Genomic DNA, 26,324 nt, shown 5'->3' with positions numbered 1-26,324 from the left:
CAGGAGGATCCCGCTCGCCATTGCTGACACTCACCGCAAGACGAAACACAGTGTGCGGGGGCATTAACATCACCGGGAGTCCCAATGGTAAGCCTGGGAGGCTGTGGACCCCCGACACTGTCCTCCTTAGACTATTATGGCATTTAAATCAATACTATCCAAGAGCCTTTTTTTTAAAAGCGCCTGACCCCAACATGGTGCCTGCTGAAGATCGTCGCCGGGGGTCTAAAGCAATTAGCATCTACAACGTAGAGGCTGCAAGAGTTGATTGAAACAACAGCTCAGGCCTCAAGGGAAGACCTCGATTAGCGTCATAAGCAACCGAGAGGGATACTGGAGGCCCCCCGCCTGATCCTACTATGGCGGCCGTCTCTCCCCCTGACAGCTATAATGCTGAAATACTCTCCTACTTGGGAGGCAAGCGGACACTGGCTCTGGCCTCAAGTTGCTCCATTGCACAACAAACACCTCCCTTCCCCCCTTTTGAGGGAAAGACACAAATGGTTAAAATCCCTTGCCTGGCCCCAAGATGGATGCCACAGTGATCCCTATTGCATCGTGCTACTACTATGAGAAATAACCGGACATCAACCAGACCTCGAACCCATCCCCCAACCGGCCCACCCATCAGAATACTTAATCTATGAACTTACCTCTGACCGTGGAGCCAAAGCTTTTTGGCCGATCCCCGGTGGAGCTACCTGATAGATATAGAGGAGATGGGCTGTGGTCTACCCCCTCGGCCGTCACCAACCCAGCCAGACTTTGGGCAGACCTTACTTCATCTCTCCGTTGTATTCTCCCTCCTACCCCACCCCCTTTCACCTCTACGCTTCATTTATCCTGTCCTCTATGCTCTTTAAATGTTTTCCCGTTGAGACCTAGCTATTTGGCTGATGCCCGGTGGAGCTAACTGATAGCTTTAGAGGAGATGGGGTGTGGACTTCCCCCTCGGCCGTCACCTACCCAGCCGGAGTTTGGGCAAACCCTCCTTCGTCTCTCCATCCTACCCCTTTACACCACCCCCTTACCCTTTTACACCACCCCCTTACCCTTCTAAGCTCCATTTATCTTGTCTCCTACGCTCCTTAAATGTTTTGCTAATAACTTATGTAACTTGTAACTGATGTAATTTTGTGGAACCTTATGTAAAGCGCTCTGATACCTCCGGGTCTAGCCAGCGCTATATAAAACTCAAATAAATAAAAATAAAGTGTGTCCTGCGTGGAAGAAGAGAGAGTTGGAAGCAGCAAGGTCCAGGGGGAGCCCTATTGTGAGAGCTCCCTGTGCGAGGTGTGAGGAATCCGCTTTTGCACCGATCGGGCCATAGCCTTTGTCTGAATTGATTCAACGACACCCGTGTGCCAAGAGGGGTCGCCGTGGACTAAGCCGAGGAGCGAGGGTTGTGTGGGGGGCTATCCTGGCTGAAGAGGGGTAAAACCCCGAAACCGGTCCTAGGATACTTGTTTCCGATCCAGGGAGGACCTGGTTTGGCAGTTCGGTTTGGACTGTTCCCATGAGGCACAGGGTCAAGACTGATTTGCGTATGGCCAGGTCTAAACTGGGGTGGCATGGTGAGCAAAATAATGATGGATTTAACCCAGATCTCTAGACTGGGGGGGAATGTTTTGATTTGTTCTGCATTCCGTCTGAATGCAGTCCATTGAATTGAGTTTGCTAGGTAACGCTGATGACAATGAGATGATGAGATTGGAGAAGAGTGTCATTAAGAGATGCACAATGCGATACCTTTTATTAGAAAAGTGCCACAGTTGTCACACTGAACTTCATGAAATTATTGGCCTGGATACACCAAGTAGTCATTTTCATTTATAATCCATCTTGCTATGCACTTGTGATATATGAGGATTTGGTTTAAAGTGTGACCACAAATGCTACTGTAACAGCTTAAAGATGGAACCTGTGTGTTACTGCTTGCAGATGCCATTTAAACTGTGACCTGAAATAGGACCACAAAGCTAAAACAATTATGGGCAAAGCTGAAAGGTCTGTTATTGGTTGCCAGCCTTTTGGCTTTGTCAAGGCTTGGCTTTTTCAGGGTTTTTGCAGATTGTTATACTTGGGGAAGCTGTTGGGCTCTCATGTACCTAAAGAAAGCACCGGTTCAAAGCATAAATATCTTTGGGCTCAAAAATCACACATTCCTATATTAGTCCCTGACACTCAAGATTACTAATGTGTGTGTGAATGTGTTCCTGGTGAAAGGACTGGATGCTGTCACTCGCCGTGAAGCTAGCCAGTGGTTGAAATCGGTTGACCCATTGCTCCATGCTTTACGCTATAATGGGCGGAAGAAGAATGTGACTGCTATAATAACGGACCAAAGTGTAAAAAGGTCTAGCTAAAAAGCCTTTATAAGTATATTATGCATGGAAATCAAAAGGTCTTGGTAACACCAAACCTAAAGAACAGTCTGACAATCTATTTTTAGATATGTGTTGTTGAATCATTTTTGTGTTATTTGCCTCAACATATCCAGTAGTGCATGTTTATGGATGCACCGTATGTTATGTTATTTAGATTTGTTGAGTGCACATGCCACCAGTGAGAGTATCCAGGCACTTGAGCAGGTGTGCAGGTCAAGCGAGAGAAGATGTGGGTCATCGGAAGGAGATCAGCAGAGTTAGTTGACGAGCCAGGTGTTCAGCTTCTTGCAGAATTCGAGTAGTGAAGAAGAGGTCCTGATGTGTTGGGGGAGGTCGTTCCAGGTCTTGGCAGCACTATAGGAAAAAGTGCAACCTCCAGCTCTGCTTTGATGAATGCATAGAATATGTGCGAAAGAGAAACTCAGATCACAGTTGTCTGATGGGTTGGCAGAAGTTAAGGCGGTGGTTGAGGTAGGTAGTTCCAATGTTGTGGAGGGCCCTGAATGCATGGGTGAGCAGCTTGACTTGGTAGCATTCCTGGATGGGGAGCCAGTGGCGCTTTCTGAGGTGAGGCGAGATGCAGGTGCTGTGAGGGAGGTGGAGGATGAGTCTAGTGGCATCATTCTGAATGGTCTGGAGTCTCTGTATGAGGTGGTTTGGGGTTCCAGTGTAGAGCGCATGAGGGCTTGAGTGACGTGCATCTGGCATTTTGGGGTAGCCACTTAAAGATCTTAGGTAGCATTCTAGGATGAGGAAGCAAGAGGTGGTGACGATGTTTAGCTGAGGTGCCATGGTAATTTTATTGTCCAGGAGTACTATGCTTCAGGCTTGTACCGAAGGGATTGGCATGGGTACTAGTTCCGCTGGCAACCAGAAGGAGTCCCAAGGTGAGCTCTTGTTTCCGAAGATCATTACTTCCAATTTGTTTGTGTTGAGCCTCAGGCAGTTCTGTTTCATCCAGTCTGCCATGCTGGTCATGCAGTTTATGAAGTTGTTTCTGGTGGTGTTGGAGTTGTCTGTAAGGAATAGGATGTGCTGTGTGTGATCGGCATAGGATAAGAGCTGCAGTGTCTCCATTGTCGAGGATGGTACGGATGTCATCCATAGCCTCAATGAGGGTGGTTTCTGTGCTGTGGTTACTGTGGAAACCTGAAATTGTATTGTGCAGTAGTTGGTAATGTTCTAGGTGTCTGTAGAATTGTTTGTTGATCGCCTTCTCTATGACTTTGGTGGGAAAAGGTAGTAGTGAGATGAGTTGGTAGTAGCTGAGTTCACTTGGGTTGGCAGATGCTTTCTTCAGGAAGGCGTTGACTTCAGCGTGTTTCTAGTTGACCAGGAAAGTTGCGGATTTGATGGATGTATTGATGATGGATGTGACCGTGGAGCTGATCATGGATCCTCCCAGATTGTAAATGTGGTGGAGGCATGGGCCTGTGGGGGGCTACAGAGTGGATGGATTTCATCTTTGCAGCAGTGCCCTCACTGCTGAGTGGTGTCCAGTCACTTAGGTGATTGTCTTCGCTTGTGTAGTTGGGTAGTTGGTTGATGATATCTTTTGGGTTGGGCTGTGGGTTGCAGTTGCTGTAGATCTTTGTGCTTTTGAAGTTGGAGAGGTTGCTGCAAAGTTTTTGCAAAGGTGTGATGGTTTTGGTTGTGGCTGCAGAGTTGGAGAATTCTTTGACAATGGTGAAAAGTTCTTTGCAGTTGTTGGGAGCTAGTTTCTGTCCTCAGACCAGGGCTTTTTTTCTTGTTTCTCTGATTTGGTGGTAGTGTGATCTGAGCATGACCTTGTATGTGTTTCTGCCGGTGGTGTCTCGGCTGGCTGTCCATTTCCTTTCCAGTTGTTTGCAGTAGTGTTTGGACCAGCGGCGGCTCCTCTGTTATGGCAGAGAAGTGTCGCCCCACTGCCTCACCAGTATAAACCATGTAAAATAAAATTATAAGAAAACAGATTTATTATTTTATTTTTCAAGGCCTGAGCCAGAGCAGAGCCGAGACTTGGGGGCGGGGCCAAGGCAAGAATGGAGGGCACTTGCAGTGGTGGGAACTGCAAGTGCATATGGTGGTTTGACTGGCTGCCTTAGGACAGTCAAACTGTCACGAGCACTTAGATGTCTCCAGCAATAGCACTTGGATGTTTCAGGCTATTGCTGGAGAACAGCAGGCACAGGCTCCCTGTCCCTCTGGGAGCGTAAAACCAGCCTGCTCTGCCCAAATCCCAGCCCTTCTGTCATTCTGGGTAATAGTATTACCAGCATGAGAGCAGCATCTGGATTGGTGCAGAGTCTGGGAGCCTGTGATAGGGAGAAGAGAACCGAGGCGGCAGGTAAGTTTTTATTACAAATTATTTATCCCCTGCGCTGACCACTTTTCCCTTTTAGCAGCCCCCAGTGGTTTGGACTCATTGAGATTGTTGGTGTACCAGCTGACTTTCTGGTTGGTTCTCCTCTGTTTGGTGTGCTTGAGGGGTGCTAGGGCATCAGAGGAGCTGAATATCCATTCATTGAAAGTTGAAAGAAGGAGGTGTCCCGGCGCTGGCAGAACTAACGTGTGGGTTGTGTCAGCTGTTATGTCTGAAGAGCCGGGTTTTTAATGCTTTCCGAAATTCCGTTTCTGATTCCAACAGGCGCGGGTGGATTGAAAGTTATTACGTTGGTGTCTAAATCCCTCCTGGTGATTGGTTGGTAGGTCCCGAGGATTTTGGTCTAGTCTGCTTCAGTTATACGGATTTCTGAGGCTTAAAGAACTGAATGTTATATTTGTAGGAGTTATGCAGTGTTCTGTAGTCCCTAAACAAGGATGGCTGATAAAACGGATGAAAGGTGTGTAAATTTAGCAATCTAGGTTTTTTTATCTTGGAAAGCATATTAGGCAGACCAAATTTAAACCTTGAATTTGGTCATTAAAATCAATGGCTTATCTTAGAGACTGTGCTAGAGCCTCCTTTTAAAGGTAAAATTATTTTTATTCTCATTATTCTTCAAATCTGGTTTTGTCCTTTAAGGAGGAATTAGATATCTGCACTACCTTCCCAGTGCATGTGTTGGCCATTGGCTGACCCTGGGGACCTAAATAAAGGTCCCTCTGGTGCTCTGCACCAGAGGGATTCCTTTATTTCATTTTAAGCTCAGGCTTACTGTGATGACAATCAGTGGGCATGGTGCGCTGATGTCATTACAGTAAAGTGAAAGTAAAACAAGCCGAAGGGCTCTATTTACTTTCACTGCATCAACACTTGGGGGCATATCTCAGCCCCCCTGAGCACTGATTGGGGTGGGAGAGGTATCATTGGGAAGGGGGGAATCTCCCTTTTCCAATCCTATCTCTTCCTGGTGGATCCCTGCTTAGGGATCGCTGCAGGAGAACGCTCCCAAGCAGAAATCCTTCCAGTAGGCACCAGGGATAGGGGTAGCGACCCCTTAGACAAGGGCTTGTACTTCCCCAGCATATTTAACTATATCAGTCTGTCTCCCTAAGGGGCGGATGGGGGTAATTACCATCAATCTGCTCCCCCGTGTGGGGGGGGGGGAGCCCACTAGACGCCAGGGAAAGGATTTTAAATAGGGCATCAGATTTCCTGCCCCATCTTGGGCAGGTGAGGGTAATTACTCCCAATCTGCCTTCTAAGGGTCAGAAAGCCCACTAGACACATGGGAAAGGATTACTTTTTTAAAATAGTGGGTGGGGGCTGCCCATCATGAGCATGGCCATGCCCCAACCCATTTAAATTGGGCATCAGTCTTTCTGCCCCCTCCCCGGAGGCAGAACGTGGGTAATTACCCCTAATCTGCCACTCCGGGGTCACGGAAAGCCCATTAAATTCCAGGAAAACCATTTTTTTAAATATAGAGGTGGGGGCTGCCCACCATGGGCATGGCAATGCCCCCACCCCAACTAAATGCGGCATCAGTCTTTCTGCCCCCCCGTTGGAGGAGGGGTAATTTGCCCTGTGCTGCCCCATAGGGGCAGAAAGCCCACTAGACACCAGAGAAAGCGTTTTTTTTTCAATATAGGGGTGAGGGCTGCCCACCATGGGCATGGTCATGCCCCCTCCCAAACTAAATGGGGCATCAGTCTTTCTGCCTGCTCTGAGGGCGAATGAGGGTAATTACCCCCGATATGCCTCCGGAGGGGGCAGAAAGCCCACTAGATACCAGGGATTTTTAGAAGAAATCTAGGAGTAGGGCTGCCCATAATATGCATGGCCAAGCCCCCATCTCAAAAAAACAAAGGAGGCAGCCTTTCTGCCCCCTGGGGTGAATACCCCCAACCAAGCCCACTAGACACTAGGGGCATCATTCAAGTAATACGTTTGTGAGGGGTAAAGGCCTCACTAGGCATGGGCCCATGCCCCAGACCCAATAGACTTGCTGCCCCTTATTGGGGGTGAATAGGGTATTCAACCTACCAGACCTGGACAGTTCTGAAAAGTAGACATCCAGGGGAGTCCAGGGCGGTGTGCTTCATCCGGATTCCACACCATTTTCTAACCCACAATGCCCAGCGAACCTCAAACTTTGACTAAAAATACACATATACCTCAAATGTCTGAGGAAAACTTCTGGAAACTGTAGGGAGCCACACATTTCCTACCACAGAGTATTCCCCCAAGTCTCCCAAATAAAAATGGTAACTCACTAGTGTGAGTGGGCCAAGAGACCTTAACACAAAAGGCCCTAAAGTGCTGCATGGAGAGATCAGCAATAGGGGTAGCTGCTCGATTTGGGGCCGAGCTCGACTGCCACCCAAAGAAAGCTTAAGAACAAACCACTGGAAGGTGCACCCAAAGAAAAGAAAAAGGTCTACAGCCAACGCTTTTTGTTCAGACCGTGCTGAACTTGATCAAGGCTTTCTATCATTTGTGCTCCTCTGTACATGTCCTCACATACGGTCCTTTCACTTGATTCTATTTCAATTAATTATTGCAGCAACTCAATCCTCTATGAGGGGTGTGGTCAGAGTATTGCTCCACCCCAGACACCTGGATCCTTGTCCACATATAACCCTGATCGGCAACCTCTCCGTTCACAACTGCCAAAAGGAAAGGAAAGCTACCAACCACAGACATTTTTGAAAACTAAACAACAAAGGGGTTCCAGGGTGATGTCTCTTTCATGGATCTCCCAAGGTTTTCTTGCCCACAATGCCTTGCAAACCTCAAACTGTGCCTGAAATCACAGATTTTCTTTACAGTTCAGTGATGGAAACCTCCGGAATCTGCAGGAATCCAAAAAATTCCAACCACCCAGCATTGCCCCACTTGTGCTGATAAAAACGCTGTGCCACTTCTGTGGTTGGGCTTAGTGCCCAAGATAGGAACGGATCACACCATGGTCAATGGGAGTCCCCTCGCAAGAGAACCTCCCATAGACTTCATGACAGTAATCCAAGGCTTCCTCTTCTCTCACTTCGAAAGAGGCAATGCGGTCCTAGCAGGCCTCCCCAAAACCACCATTGATTCTGGTCACCAGTGCAAACGAAATCCAACTACATCAGGCCCAATTCTAAAACAACTTCTCTAGCTACATTTATAGGACGACATCAACTACAAAACAGCCTGTGTAACCTATAGGACTCTGCACTGCCCTAATTTAAGGACAAAACGCATATCTCCAGAGGAGAAGGCATAACATGAGGCAAAACCTTTAAGACTGGTAGCCAAGCCTTCAGTTCTCTAGTCCCAGTCTATTGTTAGATTACTCACCCTCAACCTTTCAGTGATTCTCTTGAATGCCTCCCCCTGATAACCACAGCTTAATGTCCCCCTGTTTCTACGGGTTAACATCTTACTTCTTATGTTTTTGTTTTTTTTAGAGTTTTATATAGCGCAAACTAGACCCAAGGAATCGGGTATCAGAGCGCTTTACATGATCACCAGTTTCGTTACAGATGAACACATTCAATTTAGTTAGGCAGGGCGAGGTTAAATGATTTGCCCAGAATCACAGGATGTTGAGCATCGTTGCCGAGATTCGAACCCGGTTCCCCAGATCCCAGGTTGACCTCTCTAGCAGTAAGGCTACATCCTTTCCCCTATGTTCATTTCTACTGTTACCTGTGTTATGTTATATATAAAGTACTTCACTAATGATGTCACTAGGTCCATTTTCTACCAAAAAAGTAAATTAAATAAAAAAGTGAACCTAAAAATACTATCCAAATAAACCATGAACACCATTTCAGTGTTGGTAATTAAATTAGCAATGAGTCACTAACCTGCTTGCAAGATACCTGTTGGGTTTACTGCCATTTTTTACAACCATTTTACCAACCATTTACAAACCTTCCAACTGCTTTGCTTCAGGATTGGGACGTTCAGGGTTATTTTGGTGCCTTCCCCCACCCCTCCAATTTGATACCTACTCCCAGCTAGGACGTGAGTAATAAAACACTTTGACTATGGCCCATTACAGTTTGGTTTACTGCCACTCTGTTTTCTATCACTAAACACAAAGCCCTCTTTTGCTCTTCTTGGCCAGAGCCTGGCGCCCACCCCCTCAATTATTTAAGGCCAGCCACACAGTTTGAAGACCTCAGCTCAAAGACAGCCCCTTTCACAAATTATGCAATTTGTCCATGAATAGAATGTGTCTCAGGCTGGTTCACACATACCCTGGGAAACAGCTGTGCAGAATGTAAGGCCATGCTACAAACCTCCTGTAGAGTGACACTTGTGCAGACAATGTTGACATGCAATACTTGAACCTGACCACAGTTACTGTAGAGGTCTGATATTTCGAGTTAATGCAGAAAGAGAAGCATGTACAAACTAATCAAGTCTTACTGTTGCTGAGTGCTACCTACTTGTTTCCACTTTCTATCGTGGTAATTCCATGGATTAGGTATTCCAAGTGTGGAAAAATGCAATTTTATGGAATGATAAAATCAAATATCTTCCATGTTTAAACAAGTACTGACAAAGCCAATAGACCTGGCATTCTTAGTAAGCGAAACTGCTTTTTCTTTAAGTAGCATGTGTGTCCTTATGTGTATAAGTGAGTGGGTAATTTCGAGAGTTCGTCAAAGGGTAATTGTATGGATGAGTGCGTGCACAGATAGACGGAGGGCAGAGTGAGCTCATGGTGGGTGAGGAGTGCCAAGATGGATAATAAGGAGAATGGGAAAGTGTATTGAGTATGAGTGTTTGAGAAGACAGATAGATGAATGGGTGAATGAGTGCATTGATGGATCAAAGAATAATTGACTGAGTACATGGGTGGATGAAATGGTGGATTAGTGATTCATTAAAACATGTACTTGGTCATTCATCTATTCATTCACCAAAGCACTCGATATTTCATTTAGCCACCCACTGAATCCCTCATCCACTCTTCCATCCACATATCCACCTTTACACAACCTCACCAATCACTGGTGTCAACCCCCCCCCCCCCCAAAGTAAATACATTCTTGGCAGCTTGGTAGTTGGCTCTGGGGCCATGAGTCAGGTCTGCTGTCTGTGTTGTTCTTTTATGTTGTCCTGGTTTCATTTAGAGGTTTCAACCTGTTCATGTTTTGGGTCAGGAACTTAAATGTATATCACTGGTTTAGTAAAAAGGTAGTAAATCAGCACCCATAGAAGTACACCTTGAATAGATGTCAATTTACTACTCTTTGGCATTCGCAAATATTGGCAGTAGCAGGCTTGGAAAACTGTCCCAGTCTCAGGTTTCCAGGCATACTGTTGGCAATCAAATACCCAAAAGGTGATGGGGCAAATGCTTGCAAATAGTCTCAGCAGTGGCATTCCAACCAATATTTGTCTCCCTGCGTGCCACTCTAAACAGAGGGCCTCATTGAGAGTTTCATAGACGGAGTAAAGGGAGAGTGGGTGGCGGAGGACTTTATGTCAGTCACCCTTCCTTTAATCTGGCAGCCAAATTCAGAGATACATTGGCAGGAACCACCAGCATGGCCGTTCCTGTCAATGTAGTCAGAGTTTTTATGGATAGCTCCATCAAACATGATAGTCAGCTGTCGAACATTTGCATAGTTTTTCATTTTTCAAACGCAACCCCCAAGTGAAGGAGTTTGTGTTTTTTTTCTTTTTTTAAAATGTGTGAGGGGATAATTTTTCTTTTTTTTTTAATGGTCCATCACCTCCAGGGCATACCTGGCAATGATGAACAGTTAGAAAAAAAGCAACCTGGCCATCTACTGTAAATCAAGTGGACGGTCAGACAGCTTACCTTTGAACACTCCTACTCCATTGGGTCGTCTGAAGAAGTTTTACACAGACGGAATAACTTTTACTCCATCAGTGTAAAACTTCTGTTCCACCCAATTCAAAATTGGTTGGGTGGACCTTGAGATTGGCGGATAGGACAATCCATCGCTGTAGCAACAGAGTATGTCCACCAAACCCTAAACCAGACCCAGAGGCTCATTTAATGCAAATCAGTACTGATATTGCTCCTCATGGGAACAGTTAATCCCAAATTTAGGTCACTTCACCCATTCACCCTGTGGCCCACTGCTTTTTTAGTTGGGAAATTTGAGATTCACAGCCTCCAAATCTCACTGACTTAGCAACGCCCACGGGAAAACTGTCCTGATGAAATCAGTGACTGTGGGGAACAGAGTGGTACATCCTGGTGCAACATGTTAATGGTTTGTAGCATAATAAATGTGATGCAAATTATAGATGCACTGCCCCTCAAGTATCCTAGCTCCTTCATGCCAGTTTGAGGTGCCAAATGTGCGCAGCTTTGTATATCAAACAGTTGTGTACAACTCCTGATGTGTTTGCACAATGCGCACGACATTGAACGTACGGATCATGATGGCACTCGTGAGCCATGAGCCCTAGCTTTACGCAACACAGCCTTATGTGACGAGCAAAGAACGCGCTTTGCAAAGAAGGCTGAGGCAACCATTGGTCCTTGTGACCATGACCTTCATGTACAAGAGATGCTGAACATTGAGGGTTGTAAATAGAATCCTAGGCTTAATATTTAAACAATGCTTATTGATAAAAAATTATAGTCTGAACTGTGACACCAAATGCCCCCCTTTTATAAGTATCCCAGTTTCCCCTTTAGAATATGTTTCGAGCACAATGTACCCGTGGGAACATAACTTTTTTCTGCAGGAATGTTGAATGCGTTGGAGAGTGCATAATATCGCCCTTGCCTAATGTCCTTAATATGTAAGCGAAACTATTTCCAAACACATATTGCTGCACTGCACGCCAATACCCAGCGACACAGTTTAGCACTGAATTCATTTAAACCAACCAGCACTATATGCTGGACACAACTGGTACAGCATACAAGAAGGAAACTTGACACTGTGGTTCAAACAAATATCACGGTCTAATAGGTTTTTGTTTACAACAACAAATTGGTGATGTGCTCTTTGCCCTATTTTAAGGTCATACAGATCCGTACACTCTAAAAATGGTGGACAGAACAGCTGCCAATTCTCTTGAGACATTTAGGGGCATATTTACAAGGGGATTGCGCCACCGGAATGTCACTTTTACAGACGTACCGGTAGCACAATGCCCTACACCATATTTACAAAATGGTGTTGCTTTGTAAATATGGTACCCTTTCACACAGATATCTGTGTGAAAGGGGCTTGCAATGGGCGTTGCTGTGGGTATTCCACCGCATCACCCATTGCTTCTTTACGCTGCAGCAGATTTACAAGGATCTGTAAAAATGAGGCAGCCCCAAATACTAATGCCATGCAGTAGCAGGTGTTAGAATGGCGCAACGAGGAGAAATATCTTTTCTATGTGTGCTGCAGAATGCAGCACACATAGAAAGAGCAAAACACCATTAATGATTGTTTGTGTGCAGGAAGGGACACAATCATTAAATAATGACGATTTGCTACTTCTATGCGTCGCTGCAGATTGCAGCACACATAGAAGTAACAAATCATCATTATTGATTCTTTATGTGCAGCAAGGTGCACCTTTCTGCACAGAAACAATCATTCCCTGCAACGCAGGCACCTTTGCACTATGGCGCAAGGGTGTCCGTGTTGGCACTAGGCAGCTATTTTAGCGCCAGCACTAGGGAAAACACGGGGTGTGCCTTTTTGTTGTAAACACTGTGCATCCCAGCGTTTCGTACATGGCAGAGCACAGCGCTGCAAAATTTGCTGCCGCCCATTTCCTTGTAAATATGCCCCCCAGAGTGTATACATGGTATACCCTTTAATTAGGCTGGACAGGACATCCACCCATTCTGGGCGGGTGCTCCACAACCACCAGACTCCAAGTAACTCCCCAACTCACTTGAGAATAACTACATTTCCACAAGGTTAAAAGCACTATGTTGGGCATTAAGTTAAAATTCCTGTCTGTGTTACGTAATGGAGAACCAAAAAACTGCATCGCCACCTAATCGAATACAATGAGGTTTGCAGAGGACTGCTTTTACTTAATACTGTCTATGCATCAACAAAGCTCCTTTGTGATGACTGGAGCAACTTAACAGGCATAAACACTTGTGGGGTAAACTTGCATTATCAACATAATCAAAATCTGGATTATTCAGATATATTTTATTTAGTGTTTTTACTAAAAGTCACTAAGCACCGAGTTGGTGGCTTCTGAGCGCTTGAAGATTGGGGCCAATGGGTGATGGTGGGAGTCTAGCAGTGAGCCTCATAAAGACTTCCGCTACAACCTCCTACAATATTCCCACTATAGAGTTTACAATGAGGTTAAAGTCTTGCCTGTGCAGATGTCCAGACCCTAGTTGTAAACAGAGCGCTCTGAACATGAGCCTCTGACCAATGAACTATGTAAGGTCGCATTTGACCAACAATGAACACACAAGCACTTTTAGAACTAGAAGTGAGAACGTTTGTGTGTTATACTAAACCTTGACTAATAGGGAGTGTCGCAGCATGCAGAGTTTAAACTTAGACTGCACGAGAATATAGGATCTTCGACTTGAACACGCACTAACATTTTCAGCGTGATCTTAAGCAAAAACAATCTGACGTTGCGGTGCCGGGATTCAAACTCGTGGTAGTAAGTCATACCCGTTGCCAGGAAGGACGACGGAATCCGCTGAATCATTTTGCCCACAAGCTTGGTGAGTTTAATTATAATCATTGGACAAATGATAATGAAAACAACTGCCATGGTTTTGCAAATTTGCCCTCCCAGATTCAAACCTGTACACAAATGGCAAAAACCAGGCAGTAAAAGCGCAACTCATTGTGCCATATTATAGTGTATAAACTGGCGCTGGTGTACAAGTGAACTGCTCGAGGGACACCACCCCGACGTTGTCACGAAGTTTAATATGTGTGTGAAAATTAGATTTTTGAATGAAAACAATGACCACTGTAAATGCCGGCCTCTGTCCTTGAACCAGCCAGCGCTGCCTGCCATCACCACTTTGCCTAATACAACAAACCTCCCAGAAACCCAAAATGACAAGAACAGTTAATTTATAAAGTCAGTCCAGAGTGCAGCTGAAGAACTCATGCTACTGATGGGGCCGGACTCTTGCCTACCTGGTTATCTCCAAGAATCCTCCAAGGTCGCCAGGATCTTTTTATCTGCTAAATAGTGTGGAGGGGAGGAAATATAATTGTTAAAACATACTCGCCAAAATTAGATCTCATTTGGAAAGGACCACTGACTCCGAATCTAAAATTTGTAGGATTGTATTACAACCAGAAATAACTGCACATACAAACACCTTAGCACAAGATGAAGAAGATAGATGAGCACTAATACAAATGCAAGCCTACGTAGGATTCTCATTCGACTCAAAACAAAAAGAATCACTGACTCTAAAAGCATTAAGAAAGCAATGGTTAAACCAATGTCCAAATTAGGAATCATTAGTCTACAAAGGAAAAGAAAAAATGTTAGTCTATCCCTACTCTATCTCTAAGGTGGCATCCCTACTTAGCCTTCCCCTTCCCAGGCAAGAGAACGAAAAAAGGTGTCAGAAGTGACGACTTCCTAAGAAGTGCACTCACTTAGTCAGAGCTTGTTCTAAGATGCTCTTTCTAGCTTCCCGTCTAAACCTCAACTGCTCAACCCTCGGGGCACTATCCCTAATACAAAATCCCAATAACGTAGAACACGCCCTTAGGCACACCTCTTCAGCCAGGTCTTCTTCCAGTACTTTTCCATCAGCATTTGTCTTCCATCCAACGACGGTTAGCTTCACCTTGGGCCCAGGAACCTTCTTCGCTGAAAGTATCATCCTCACATTCCAGCGTACTCCCCTGTTGGCTCTCATACCATCCTAACTCCTAAAACAAAGACCTAGTCTCACTAACGAGCTAAATGTCCTTGCACCTGCAACAGAAACATAGGAACGAAAAATATTTCACTTCTCTAGGATTTTCCATCTCCCTGCAACCCAAAGCCTTTACCAAGGGAAATCATTTTCGGCCTACAACATTTAGCTAACATAAGAAATTGAATAGACCTTTCTCATCAAACGTATATGCGATCAGGCCTTTACACTGTTAAACACTCCTAAATCACATTCTAAGCCTTAATTCATCCCTTATATACGTGAATAAGCAACTTGCACGTGTAACTTTAACATGGCACACGTTTAAACTAACACATTGCACCACGTGAAAATCAAACATTATGCCTTTACTAACATACATTCACGAAAATCTGCAACATTACTCTTCACGAGAAGCATGATTAAATTTCTAAGCACACCTATGTTGACCGATTCTAATGATACATTTCTATGGCACACTTCAACTACAACGATTAATATGCGGGTGCTGACTAACGGTGAATATGATGCACCCCTACAAATTTCAGAATAACATGACGCTCTATCACTACCATTGAGCAGCGACGGCTCCTCCACAATAGCAGAGGAGCGTTGCCCCACTGCCTGGCGCAGAGCCAGCAAATGAACAAGCATTGGCTTAGCCAATAGGTCTCTGTGGTATCTTCGTTCTCTATGTGGTTGCAAGGGATGACATATTTGGATTCTTTAATTCTAATGTTGCTATGTATGACATATACAGGAGATGTAGAATCTATTGGGTGGAAGGTTGGGAGGAGAAAGTTCTTGTAGAAGACAGTTGGAGTTGTGCTGTTGTTCTGCTTACTGGTGGATAGGATCTTTCTTTAAGGATTAAACCTTTTGAATATCTTCATCTCGTCTGAGCCTTCTTATGAAATATAATACTGGCGTAGTCGGCAGCTGATCACCAAGGAAGATCCTAACACGAGACTGAAGGACATAAAAAGACTCTCAACGCTGTGTAATGGTGGATGGTGAGATCTTTCCTTTACAAATCTCTTATTACTCTACGCACTTGCTCTCTTCGACACACAACGCTCACTCATATCTGCGTGGGAAGCTGGGTGTTTGAGTTGGGAGCGATCGGTGTGTTGGGCTTGCTGTCATTGTTAACGCTCACTCGTACCCATGTGGGAAGCTATACGTTAGTTTGAGGAGCGATTGGTGTTTTGCTCAGGCTGCAGAATTTAAGATCATCGTGCTTTTTAAGGGATTAAGTTCTCTCTGCAACGTCTCTGCTTGCGTTCTGATCAGCGCTACTCATGAGGAGCTCAGAAACTGTTAACGGCATATTTTAAAATCGCACGAGTTGGAGAGCTAATGTCACTTTGCTCACTTGTTTTTATGCTGCTTCAGTTTGGAACAATCTCTGGGCTATGTTTTGTCAACTTTGTAAACTTTTAAATCGTTTTACGTCGTGAACGGCATTAAGCAGCTTTATTTTTAAAAAAATACGTACACGAACAGTTTGCTGGAAGTTCTACTCACAGGCGCGTGCAAGATTCTATCGTCATTGTTGGAGTCTTCTGTCGTCTTTGTTGGAGCCTTTCATCATGCAAGCGCAGTCTGGAAATGCGAAGCGTACCTAGGTGTGATGTCATGATCGAACGTGCGCTTGTCCTCGTTGTTGCCTGGTAACGCAGCACATTGTTTTCATTCTAGAGCGCGCATGTAGCTGCGTGATTTCTCAGTCATACGGCTGTGCGTTATCAAAGACGCTTCAAGTTTTTGTTTATCGTCGAGTAGACTTCTACATTTCGTCAGCGATAAGCACGCTTTTCTGGTGAGCGTTTTGCTGCCGGTGTGAATAACATTTACGTGCTTATTCTGCGATGCGCACGCTTGCTTGGTACTTTGCATATTTTCTCATTCGACAGCGACACGCACGCTTCTCTGGTGCTTGTTTTGCAAATATGTACACTGCTATATGCTATATTTGCGTATTATGTCTTTAACTTTTTAGTGTGCAATTGAAATTAATGTGGTTTACGTCACATTTCATGTTAAATTAGGGTGCTATCCAAGGTATTCTATGTGTGACAAGGTTATAGTTAAAAGGTCACTTTGAAAGAGTAGTATACATAAGTCAAGTTTTATATTAAAAAGGGGACATTAGATGTTTGGAGCAATGCAAAATGTTACTGCTGCTCCATTTTTTTTTAGTTCTCCAGGTGAGCCTACCATTAAATGGAAAAAATGGAAAAAAGTTTTTGAAAGGTATGCGAGGGTATGTGGTGCATCATTAAGTGCGGAAAGGAAAACAGCTTTACTACTTCACTGTCTAGGATCAGAAGGGCAAGATGTTTTTGATCATTTACCAGATTTGCCTTTTAATGAAGCTGCTGGTTTAAATGATTATGAGATCTGCATATCTAAACTGGATAAACATTACCTTCCCAAAGTAAGCACAATTTTGGATAGGTATCACTTTGGTAAGAGGATGCAGCGGGAGGAAGAAACGGTTGAAAGTTATTTAACGGACTTGAGGAAATTAGCGTCTTCATGCAAATTTGATGCTTTGTTGGATGAGCACTTACGTGATCAATTCATGTTGGGTTGCAATATGGATAAGGTTAGAGAGGAGTTATGGGCAAGGGATGAACCAACGTTGGATGAGGTCATTGCGGTAGCCAAAAGAATTGAGCATTCTTTGAAGTGTGTAGCGATAATTAGTAAGGATAAGACTGATGGCACAAAGGTACAAGCTATAGGAGAGAAAAAGTTGCGACCTGTGATTGAAAAGAAAGTGATTCCTAGGGTGCAAGATACAAAGGAAAAGTATACGAATAACATGCCTTCCTCTTTTAGGTGTTTTAGATGTGATAAGTCTGGTCATCTTGCAAATGATCGAAATTGTCCTGCTCTTAATAATACTTGTATTGAAGGAGGAGCCTAGCGCGCATCCAAGATGGTCGCGTGAGCACAGGGCTCCCCGGACCCTTGCTGCTCCTCGGAATTTATCCTGAGAATATCCTGATGTGGTTTATGGAATCTGGCAGATGAAGACCGGCTGAGCACGTATCTCTTTTCAGAACTCGAATCGGACCTGGGAATCCTGAGTGGTCGTTGTTCGAACTTTTGGGACCCACCCGACAGAGGTGCCCGGGACGAGGGTGATCCGTGGAGCCGTGTCGTAATTGAACAACAGCGGCTGCAGTGCGGTGCCAGTGGCCGCTCTACCACTTTCGGTTTCACTTTCAGACTTCGGGGGGCTGGCCGGCGAACGCTCTTGATGTGGCGGGGTGTTTCCTTGGCCTCTGCGCGAGGCTTTGTCTCCACCTGCCACTAGTGTGCCCATCGCCCTGGGTCCCCCCGCACCGCTATATTGTGGCCTCTGGTGAGGCGCGGGTCTGCGGTGCCGTTGCCCCTACGACTCTTGATCGGCGGTCCCCTTCGGGGTCCGTGACCACATGGGGGGCAAGGGGGGCCCGAGGGGCGTAAGACTAAGGCCTCCCTCCGCGGGGGACCGGTCCAGGCCAACAACATGGACCGCTACACTCAGAGCAGAGGGTCCCCTGGAGCGACCGGCCCCCCCCCCCGGACGCCGCCGGTGGTGGCACGACCGTCACTCCGGAGCTTTCCCTGCAGGACATCATGGGCGCCATTGATGGCATCAGGGAAACCATCGCCACGCAATACGAGGCCCTGGCCCGTAAAATCGACACGGTGGCCATCGATGTCACCTTAATTCGGGCAGATCTCTCCAAAACTAACGAGAGGGTCCAGGCTCTTGATGCGCGGACCTCCACCCTTGGTGCGGATGTGTCGGACCTGCAGGCCGCGCTGGGTGACATCAAGGCGGTCAACGATCAGATGGCCCGGCGGCTGGAGGACTTCGAGGGACGGGCCCGACGCAACAATATCCGTGTCATAGGCGTACCGGAGTCCTCCGATAACCGCCCGGTTGACCTCCTGGTCGAGGAACTCATCCTCCAACAGTTGACCCCGGCTGGCCTAAGTAAGTTCTTTGCCGTTGAGCGGGCCCATCGAGTTCCGGGCGGTCGGCCACGGCCGGGGGCCCCCCCGAGGCCTATCGTGGCCAAACTGTTCCACTATAGAGACCGAGATGCGATTCTGCAGGCCTCACGGGTCCACGGCCCGGTTCGTCATGAGAACTCATCCATTAACTTTTATCCGGACTTTACCCAACTTGTCCAGAAACAGCGGATGGGATTCCAGGGGGTGAAGCGTCGTCTCCGTGAACTGGGCCTCAAGTACTCTATGCTCTACCCTGCAAAACTCCGAGTGGAACATGAGGATCGGACTGCCTTTTTTGACTCTCCTGTGGCCGTGAGTGACTGGCTGGACTCGCTGCCGGACAGAGGTGGCCGTCCCGGGCCCTCTGCAGGCGCCGAAGGTGACGGGTCCCCTTTGGAGTGACTTTTGGTCCTTGATTTTGTTATTTTGCACTGTTCAGCTGGGTCTTACTTCTTTTGTTTATTTTGTCTCACTAGGACCAGTGTGGGGGGCGGGCGGGGACGGGTCCCTTTCCTCCTCCGGGGTCTTTTCGTAGAATGGGGTTAGTAGGGCGACAGGCACACTGCAAGTTGGGGGGGTTTTTTGGCCCGCAGGGGTGCAGGGTGGGGGGAGTTGGATTTGGGGAGGGGTTGGGGGGAAGGAGGGGTTGTTTTGCGGTGTGTTTTTTGTTTGCAGGGCGAGGTATTGATTTTTGTCCAGACTTGGGAACTGTGCTACTGACTGGGGGGCCTTTGATCTATCGGAGGGGATGGGGGGGGACGGGTTGAGACTGATGTCATGGAACGTCAATGGGTTGGGGGACCGTATCAAACGGGGTGTAGTACTACAGTATTTACGTCGTCTGACTCCTGATGTGGTGTTTCTCCAGGAGACGCATCTGGTTGGTAATGTTTGTCATGCAATGAACAGGGGGGGATACCGCCTCGTGGCCCATTCTGGTTTTACAACTGGTTCTAGGGGGGTGGGCATTCTCCTGCGATCCTCACTTCCGTTGGATATCACTAGGGTAGTCTCGGATGACAGAGGGCGCTATGTGTGTCTGACTGGGAGGTGGGAGGGGCAGCCCCTTTCCCTGGTCTCAGTTTACGTCCCCCCGGGCCTCCAGAACTCCACCTTCACGGACCTGGGTCGAATGCTGCTTGAACTTCCGGATAGTCTTTTGCTTATGGGCGGGGACTTTAATTCGGTGGTTTCGGGTGACCTGGATCGTCACCCACCCAGGGCCCTCCCCGCTGCCCAGGCATGGCTTGGTGGACTGTTGGAGACCTTCGGCCTGGTAGATAGTTGGAGATTAATGCATCCGACCCAATGTCAGTACACCTTTCACTCTGGGGCACATGGGAGTCTTTCTAGGTTAGACTATTTCCTTATGCCCGCGGCGCAGACTGGTCGGATTCGAGAGGTTAGGCACCTGGCACGGGGTATCTCCGACCATTCCCCGCTGTGGCTGCTCTTTGACACTGAGTCGCGGTCTGCGGGGCGGCTCGCTCCCATTAACCCGTGGTACCTGCGAGACCCTACGACTCGCGACAGCCTGGTCAAGGCTATGGACCAATACTTCCTTGAAAACGAGGGGTCGGTGTCGTCCGCAAGGTCCCTGTGGGAAGCCTTTAAAACCGTAATCCGCGGACACGCCCTCTCCCAGATAGTGGTGGCTAAGAAGCTCAAGAGTGAGGCAGTGGTGAAGCTGGAGACTGACATCTCGGGGCTGGAGTCGGCCTTGGAGACTGGTGTCACTCCGGACGGGCTACATGCCCTCAGCCTGAAACAGTTTGAGTACAGGTCTCTTGTCACTGACGCGGCCAAAACGATGTATAGGGAGCAGCAGGGTCGACTGTATGATGCCGGGGACAAGGCGGGAAAGTTGATTGCGTGGCTGGATAAGAAGGAGAGAGTTAATCGTGTGGTCCCGGAGCTGCGTGTCTCGGATGGAGTGTGTGTGACTGAGCCTGGTGAGATTGTGGAATGTTTCGCTGACCACCTCCGGCCCGTGTACTCCCCGGTGACTGATAGGGATGAAGAAGACTCTCGCCTTCTACTTAGGGATATTGCTTTGCCTTGCCTGTCCGTCGACGACCGTGAGCAGCTGGACGCTCCCTTGTCTGTAGATGAAATAGCAACTGCGATTCGGTCCCTTCGTTCGGGCAAGGCGATGGGTCCCAACGGTCTGCCTATTGAATTATATAAGTTGCGCCCGGATAAACTCGCGCCCTTCCTCCGTCGTATGTTTCAAGAGTCCCTTGAGGCAGGTTCCCTTCCTGACGACCAGCGTCTGGCTACGATAGTCGTGATCCCCAAGGACGGTAAGCCACGAGACCGCTGTGCCTCATACAGGCCTATATCACTGCTAAACGCAGAGCCTAAAATCCTGGCTAAAGTCCTTGCCAATCGTTTGTTGAGTGTCATCTGCGATCTGATTCATCCTGATCAATGCGGCTTCATCCCTCATCGTAACACCGCTCTTAACTTGCGGCGTCTTCACGGCGCCCTCGCCAGGGCGGAGTACCTCTCCGAACCAGCCGTGCTGGTTTCTTTAGACGCCACGATGGCCTTTGACACCATCGAGTGGCCATTCCTTTGGGCTGTCTTGACCAAATTCGGCTTTGGGGAGGGATTCCTTGGCTGGGTGAAGCTTCTTTACACGGGACCCATGGCTCAGGTGGTGGTTAATGGGCGGGTCTCTCCGCCCTTCGCTCTCGGTAGGGGTACGAGGCAGGGGTGCCCGTTGTCTCCTCTGCTCTTTGCTCTTGCCCTGGAGCCGCTCGCTGCTTGGCTCCGCTGGGAGCCCTCGATCAGAGGGATCCGGTGGGCCCCGGGCTTCGAGGATCGGGTCTCGTTGTATGCGGACGATATTCTCCTGTATCTCACCTCGCCGCGGCGGTCGCTTAATGTTCTCTTTGATGTTCTGACTTCCTTTGGGAGAAATTCGGGTTTAACGATCAACTGGTCTAAATCCTGTGTCTACCCTATCTCCGGTGACCCTCCTCTCTTGCCGCCGCGGCTCCCGATCCAATTATCTCTGTCCGGCTTCAAATACCTGGGGATATACGTCTCGTTGGACCCGGTGGCTCGCTATGAGCAGAATCTCCTGCTTCCACTTCGGCGTTTGAGGGAGGACACGGCTCGGTGGTGTAAGCTGCCCTTGTCCCCGCTGGGTCGGGCAGCACTGTTTAAAATGCTGTCCCTTCCCAGATTCCTCTATGCACTTCAGAACTCCTTCGATGTCATTCCTGTGTCCTACTTTCGGGAGGTGGAGAGCCTGCAGAGGAGACTGGTGTGGGACGGACGGGCGCGTATCGCACTGGCGAAGCTTACTCTCCCCTGGTACGACGGGGGCATCGCGCTTCCAGACATTCGCAGGTATTATTGGGCCTCACAGCTATCGGCCATTAACCATGCCACGTATGCGCCTGGCTTGAATCCGGCGTATGGGATGGATAAATTCCTGCTTCCCGGCGGAAACTATAACAGGGCACTTTACTCCAGATCGGCTGGACGGACCCTTACGGGCCCTACTAAGATTGCGGTGCGGATCTGGAAGGCGGCCAATGTAGCCATGGGCTGGAGCGAGCGATTAACGTGTGCTACTCCTCTGTTTGCCTCCGACCGACTGGGAAGCCTCTGGACAACGAAGGGGTTTGACCGTTGGGACACGATCGGTATTAGTAGAGTGGGAGACTTATGGATTAAGGGTGCGGTTAAAACATTCGCGGCGCTCCAGAGCGAATACGAACTTACGGGAACGGAGTTCTTTCGCTACGCCCAGGTTCGGCATGCCCTGCTCTCGGTATTTGGGGCGGGGACCAAGATCCCGGCTTCTTCGCCTCTCGAGGACCGCATACTCGATGGTCATGTCCCCGACAGTACTATCTCTTTAATTTATAAAAAACTTATCAATAATCGGGTGGACCTCTTGGTGCGCCTTCGGGAGGCGTGGACAGGGGATGGGGTGGAACTGGACGACGAGGACTGGCAGTCCGCACTGTCGTCCCCCAAGGAAGTGGCCATTCCAGCCCGCCTCCGCCTGGTCCAGCTAAAGATTCTCCACCGGGTGTATGTGACGGGTCCCCGTTTGGTCTCGATGGGATTTTCTGAAGACGGGCTCTGTAAGCGGGGATGTGGGCTCAGTGCCACCTTTCTCCATATCCTTTGGGAGTGCCGCGAGGTGGCGGAATACTGGCGCCGGGTACATGTGGTCATGGGCCGGGTCACCGGGGTGGCGCTTCTGCCGGAGGTGCGTCGCTGTGTCCTGAATGTGTGGGAGCCCAATGACTGTAACGCGGCTCAGACTCGGTGGGCGGCCCTGGGGAACATGATTGCCAAGAGAGATATAGCGCAGCTTTGGGGTTCCCAGCGGCCTCCCACCGTGTCTGTATGGAAGGAGAACATGGACTGGTGCATGTTCAGGGAGAAGACTGTGTATGTGGCTCGTGGTAAACCGGGGGCATGGGGTAGGATCTGGGGGCAATGGAACGCGTATCGTGGGGGTATCTGTACTCCCCCCCTAGTGGACACCGATATTGCTTTGTCCCCCTGACCCTTGATGGTTCCTTGCGATTTTTGGAACAACCGAATATAGACGTTCCTCTCCCGTGACCCCCCCCCCGACCTATCAGTACTCCTTCCTCTTGATAGCTACTTGAAGGTCTGAAGTAGAGTCCCCCGGAGGTAGCCTGACCCACACTTTTTGCCCTTATGCCTCGCCTTTTGTTTTTATTTGTTATTTATGTTAATCTTAGGTATCCTGCTTCCCTAGGACTATCCGGAGCCACGTACGGGGCTGGGCCCCGGGAGCCGACTATTGCCTCAACAACTGTATAATCCTTTCTGAATCTAGCGGCCGGCCCTGGTGGTTGTAGGCCCATGCTTGTAATTGATTTATTGTTCAATAAAATTTAAAAAAAAAAAAAATAATAATACTTGTATTAAGTGTAAAAAGAAGGGGCATTATCCTTCTGTTTGTAGAACCAAACCTACTGCAAGGGTTAAAAAAGTGGATGTATGTGAGGAAGTTGTTGAATCTACGAGTGCAGATGAGTATGAGTGTGGACAGATTGTTTCGGAGGTAATTTGTAGTGGTAATAAGAAATCATGCCCTTTTGATGATATCCTTGTGGATGGGATTTCGACTCGTGTCTTGTTTGATTCTGGTGCAAAGATAACAATTGTGTCCAATGACTTATATGTGAACCAGTTGAGAAACAAAGTGAAATTGTTCAAACCTGACATAACGCCAGTTGCTTATGGGGGCGAACCAATAAAATTACATGGGTATTTTTTGGGCATGATTGAGTATCAAGGAAGGATGACTTCAGGAAAGGTGTATGTATCGAAAAAAGGCGATAGTTTAATAAGGTGGTTACATCAGGGCGATCTTGGCGTGTATTTGGATCCCAATTCAGATCCGCAGATATTGCTGAAGGATCCTGTGTGTGCAGTTGGTAAAGGTGATGAGTGTGAGTTTACAAGGAAATTAAAGATGCGATTTCCCAATGTGTTCAATGATACTTTGGGTTGTTTGAAAGGGTATCAGCATAGGATTAAGCTTAAGAACAATTCGATTCCTTTTACGTCAAAGGTTAGGGGCGTACCTTTGTCCGTTAAGGATGAAGTAGAGAAGGAATTAGAGAAGTTAAAAAAAATGGAATAATTGAAGAGGTTGAAGGAACTGAGTGGCTTTCTCCGGTGGTCGCAGCTAGGAAGGCCAATGGGGATTTGCGTCTATGTGTAGACTTGCGCCAATTGAACAAATGTGTGATTGTGGATAGGTATCCTTTACCTAACATAAATGAGTTGTTGGTTTTGCTGGGTGGTGCTAAGGTTTTTAGTACAATCGATCTTACGTCGGCATACCACCAAATTGAATTGGAACCATCTTGTCGAGATCTTACGGCATTTATTACTCCATTTGGAACTTTCCGTTTCATCAGGATGCCTTTTGGTCTTGTTTCTGCATCCTCGGTTTTCCAGAGGGTGATGGACAGTTTACTTAGAGGTGTGAAGGGCGTATGTGTTTATCAAGACGACATACTGGTGTTTGGTGATGATGAGGAGCAACATGATGCTCGTCTTGAAGCTGTGTTAACAAAGTTGAGTAGTGGCAATTTATCTGTGAAAATTGAAAAATGTAAATTTAGGTCAGATTCATTGAATTACCTAGGTCATAACATCTCTGGGAAGGGTGTTAGACCAAAAGAAGATTTGCTTAGTTCGATTCACAAGCTATCTCCACCTACTTCTAAGGATGAACTTATGAGTTTTCTTGGCATGATCGAATATTATGCAAAGTTTGTTAAAGGGTTTTCTGAACACACGTCAGAAATGAGATCGTTACTTAAGAAGGGTGCTACCTTTGTGTGGTCAAGTGAGTGTCAAAGCGAATTTCTGAGTATTAGGGAAAAATTGGCGTCTGCTCCATTTTTGCAAAGTTATGACACTAGGTTGAGAACCATCTTGACTACGGATGCCAGTTTGAAGGGTCTTGGTGCTGTGCTGCAGCAGGTGGGTTCAGAAGGTGTGAGAACTATTATGTTTCTTTCTCGTGCTTTGAGGGAACCGGAATCACGGTATTCGGTTGTTGAGCGGGAGTCCCTAGCAATTTTTTGGGCTGTGAAAAAGCTAAAGAAGTTCTTGTGGGGAATTGATTTTGAAGTAAGAACAGATCATAAGCCGTTGGTGGAAATATTTGAGGAGAAGGGTTTGGATTTGATATCAAGTAGGATTACCAAATGGGTGATCGGACTTCAGGAGTATTCTTTTTCTGTCAGATATATTCCTGGTGTGGACAATATGGTTGCGGATGTGTTTTCGAGGTTGGTCCCTCAGAATTGTGTTGATGGTGATGAGGTTGAAGAAGGTGATGAATGTGTTTGTATGGTTGAACCGCATCATATTTCAGAAGAAAAATGGTCTGAGGAAGTAGCACAGGATGGTACACTCTGTGAGGTAATGAAGCTAATTCATGGTAATTGGTTGAGTGCAAAGTGTGGGTCTGATATGACGAGACCTTTTTGGTATGTGAGGAATGAATTGGCGGTTGATGGAGGTATTCTATTTAGAGGTTCTAAACTTATTCCTCCGGTAAAACTAAGGAAGGAATTAGTGGACCTTGGTCATGTTAGTCATCCTGGGATTACTAAAACCAAAGAGAGGTTGCGGTCATCTTATTGGTGGCCAGGTATGGACAAGTTTATTGAAAGAGAGATTCATGAATGTGTCTTGTGTAATCTGAGTGACAAATCTAAGATTCCTAGGGTACAACCAATGATTGTGAGATCCCGTCCTAAGGCTCCTTGGGATGAGATTTCATTGGATATTTTGGGCCCTATTAATGTTAGTGGTTCTCAGGTTTATCTTTTGGTTGTGATGGATATGTACTCTCGCTGGCCAGAGGTGTTTTTTTTGGTTCATATTGATTCTATGAATATCATTAAATGTTTGAAGAATTTGTTTGGTAGAGAAGGTTTCCCCAAATCTATGCTGTCTGATAATGGGGTACAATTTGTATCGAAAGAAATGGAGGAATTTTTGAGCTCTTGTGGGATTGTGCACAAGAGGTGTTCTCTCTACCATCCAGAGGCAAATGGAATGGTGGAGAGATTCAATAGGGTGTTAAAGGAGACAATTACTCTTGCGAAGTCTCTTTCTTTGGATTGGAGGGGTGAGGTTTTAAAGAAGGTAGAGGAATATAGAAGAA

General features: G+C 47.1%; 1 protein-coding gene across 1 annotated transcript in view; it reads left to right on the top strand.

Moving 5' to 3' along the window:
* Positions 1–26,324, top strand: part of MYOZ2 (myozenin 2) — a 234,409-nt gene that overhangs the window by 54,053 nt on the left and 154,032 nt on the right. The window lies entirely within an intron of this gene.

The sequence above is a fragment of the Triturus cristatus genome, chromosome 2_1 (assembly GCF_964204655.1).
Source record: "Triturus cristatus chromosome 2_1, aTriCri1.1, whole genome shotgun sequence".
In the NCBI taxonomy this organism is placed as follows: Eukaryota; Metazoa; Chordata; class Amphibia; order Caudata; family Salamandridae; genus Triturus; species Triturus cristatus.
This window is presented reverse-complemented; position numbering and strand designations above follow the sequence as displayed.